This window comes from Octodon degus, unplaced genomic scaffold, assembly GCF_000260255.1.
Source record: "Octodon degus isolate 3935 unplaced genomic scaffold, OctDeg1.0 scaffold00258, whole genome shotgun sequence".
In the NCBI taxonomy this organism is placed as follows: domain Eukaryota; kingdom Metazoa; phylum Chordata; class Mammalia; order Rodentia; family Octodontidae; genus Octodon; species Octodon degus.
In genome coordinates, this window is record NW_004524834.1 from 401141 (window position 1) to 404890 (window position 3750).

The following is a 3750-nucleotide window of genomic DNA, read 5'->3' on the forward strand; positions in this document are numbered from 1 at the left end:
TTCTAGAAATCAGCTAAGAAGAGAAAAACAAACAAAAAACACCTTGATAAAATTGAATTGCTTTGGGGAATATCGTGAGGGCACAAGAATCATATGGAGAGAATTTTACCAAATGGCTGCCAGATGCAGGCCTGCCCTGGGCTATGGCACAGCTGGTCTGCCTTACAGTAAATCAGATGTGAGAGGCAAGAGCCATCTGGCACATAAGCTTGGCAGAGCCTGGAAAGACAAGTTAACTCACGTGTGAAGTCATTATTATTGTGGAGCATTCTGAATGGAGCCCCTGCTCCTGCTCCATCATGAGCTGCCTCCTTCCCCTGAGGTCTCCCCTTCTGCTGTTATGACAGGGAAAGGTGCCTGGCCCTCAGTGCTCACCTCAACTGATGCTTACATTCAGGAGGTGCTAAGGGGTGCTGGCCCTTTGAACTCAGTCTTCTCTAAGTATTTCTCTCCTTCCATATGCTTCTCTTCCTCCTTTATTTATTTATTTATTTTTTTTAATATGGGATGCTTCATGAATTTGTGTCATCCTTGTGCAAGGGCCATGCTAATCTTCTCTGTATCATTCCAATTTTAGTATATGTGCTGGCAAAGCTAGGACCTCCTTTATGTTCTGGATCTAAGAGTTTGTATCCTTTCCTTGCATAGCTTCTTAAATGCAGGGACAAGATCTTACATATTTTGTTCTCCATCTCTGCTCCAGGTCTCCTGAATTGAACAAAGTAAGTGCTATTAGTCATTATGAAGGTGTCCATGTGACAGCCAAGTACCAAGGGGAATTATTTTGAAAGTTATGCTTCCATCTTCCTCTCTTTGTACATTGTCTCAGATAAATATTGATTGATAACATCTAAGAAGGACCACAACAAATACATCTTTACTGTACATTTGAATTTATAAGCCTTGTCCTCAGTAGTATCCTGTTAGCTTTTGTTATGGCTTGTGCCTGGATGTTCCCCTAAAGCCTTATGAGTCATGGGGCAGGCTTTTTGGAGACAGCTGAATCTAGACTTTGTGATTGATTTATTGTCTAGTGTTAGGATTGTGGCTGTGAGTGCTACATCCACCCTAAGGATAGCCTGCATATAATATAAGGGAGGGAAAGAGGCTCCCTTTTGCTTTTGGAATCTCCTGCTGCCATGAATGGTTGCCTCTGTACCATGCCCCCCATGACTTGGATCCAGCTGATTATGGACTGAAACCTCCACCTACTGTGAGCTAAATAAACATTTCTTCCTTTAACTTTAGATGTTGGAATTTTGTCTCAGTAATGAGAAAAAGTTAGATAACACAGCCATAGTTCTCAATTATCCACTACTAAGAACCATAGTGTAAGAGCTGGAAGGCACCACAAGAGTGAGGATTTTATTGTTTAAAAAGTCCAGAGATTTGAAGGACTGATTCAATGCCATGTTGCTAGTTAGTAGCAGAGCAGAACAGAAGTTATTTATAATTCATCTATTTCTGCAAGGATTTAAGATAGCTTTTCAAGGATGATTGAAACACAAAAGAGGAAATTTACAATTAGGAATAAAAGAAGAAGGGTGCTAAGAATAAACTAAAAACAAAAACATATCTTAGAAATAACACCTGTAGCAAGTTAGCCACAAACTTGACTCTAAACATCCACATATGAAAAGAGAAAAGAAAACTCAATCTGACACAATCCACAAAGTACATGAAAGAGAAATAGGCCAATAGCCAGAGAAGTTAAGTCAGCCTTGGTATCAGAACCTCACAGGTCTGGCCCACACCAAGAGCTCTGTGGCTTGTAATAAAAGTCATCAGCAATATCCTAATTGTACGAAGGAAAATCTTCCCTCACTACAGGGCTGGTAGCTGATGTCAACACAGTAAAACACAATCTGGAAAACAGCACTTTCTGTGGGTGTACAGGAAGGCTGAGAATTAAATGTAGGTTTGCCAGCAGAAGAAAGAAACATGCCAAATTGTGAACCAAGTTAATTCAGAATTCTGTGACATCAAGAGTGTGATAATAATTACCCTTCTTTAGTATGACCCAGAGCGACTGTTGACCCTGAAGTATTTTCTGAATAATCTAAGAATTTTTTAAAAGCTTCAATCTTGCTTCAGATTACTTTAACATTTAATTAGATACTGTTATTCATCTAGCTGTCTTTTTAAGTACTTGCTTTATCCCCTTCAGTTAGATTGTCATGTTTCTGAGGACCAGGTGCATATAGAAGGCAATTGCTCCTTTGCTTTAGTGTAATACGAATCCTCTAATTTGACTACAGAGATGGATCTTTGTCAGAGAAAAGGTTTCTTCTGTATCTGCCACCAAAATGGAGAGGACACTGATTCCTCCATCTGTATTCCAGGCCTATATCTCATGCCACATAGAAGCCTCATTTGAAATATTAAGTGAGACTTTATAAAAGGCTTAAGAAGAAAACAAAGTAGCTTGAAACTGTATAACCCAATTTACAACCATCGACAATCATTAGCCATGTCATCTCCTACAAATATTGATAGTATAATGTAAGGTTTAGGAGCTCAGACTGTGGAGCCAGACTACTTGCATTCAAACCTTAGGTTTCCATTTACAAGCTGGTAGCCTTAAGCGTGTTATATAAACTCTCTGTGCCTTGATGTCCTCATCTTTAAAAACAAGAAAAGGTCATAATAGCCTTTATTTCATAGAAGTGTTGTGAGGGTTGCATGACATATATAGCAGGACCTGCATATCGTAAATATTTGCTGGACATTAATATTATAACTGAGCACATTTTATGGATGAGATAATGTATATATTTTTAACTCAGTCCTCAAAAACACTATACATTGATGTATTTAAATATTTTTTGTTTTACATTCTTTAAAATTATTGAGAATCCCAAGAATTTTTATGTAAGCTATATCTATTTATTTACTGTGTTAAAAATTAAAATAGAAATTCAAAAAACTTAATTACAGGATTTAAAAACAATAATGTAAGTGCAATACACATTTAAAAGTAACACAATTATTCTGAAAACTTCAAAAATTTTATAAGAAAGGAATATTGATTTACATTTCTACAAATTTCTTTTAGGCCTACCATAATAGAAGATAATTAGATTCTCATAATGGCTCCTGTGTTCAAACTGTTGCAATATGTTGTTTTACTTTAAATGTATGAAGCAAATCTAGTACCTCACAGATATGTAACTAGAAATGGGATGACTGTTTTACCAGATTTTCATATAATTATGGCTGCATTTGTTATCCTCTACAACAAAAGTCTACAAAAGATAGTTTCTTAAAGGCTAGCTACAATATACAACTAGAATCAGGGAACATTTCACCCTGCTATAGTAAAATCTATAATCTCTTTTGCAGTTTGAATGGACCATTTAGCCAGGCATGACTTTTATACAATTCGCTGATCTCTTGGAAAATATTGACTCACTGAGTTATGTAGACCAGCTAAGTTTTGAGATACTCACATTTGTAGATTTCTCCACCAACCTTACTGAAAAGGTACTTAAGTGTTGGACAGTTGTCACATACACACATTTCCCCAAATTTTAATTTTTTTCTTAAAAATTCAAAATTTATATTTGAAAATAAGCATTATTATTTCCCTCAAACTGACAGATTTACTTTATATGTTTTCAAGAAAATGTCTTCCAACGATGTGTCTATGTATACCCCTCGTTTTGTTACACAGAACATTAAAAAGACAAATTCAGAAAAGAAATACATGTTACTGGCTTATTCTCTGTCTCTGTCTCTGTCTCTGTCTCT

At 36.3% G+C, this 3750-nt stretch overlaps 1 non-coding gene across 1 annotated transcript; it reads right to left on the bottom strand.

The window, feature by feature from the left end:
* Window positions 1-496: 496 nt before the first annotated feature.
* On the bottom strand, window positions 497-601 carry LOC111814035. The gene has a single exon (XR_002819115.1). It is a non-coding gene; the product is annotated as a U6 spliceosomal RNA (small nuclear RNA).
* Between the last annotated feature and the right edge of the window lie 3149 nt (window positions 602-3750).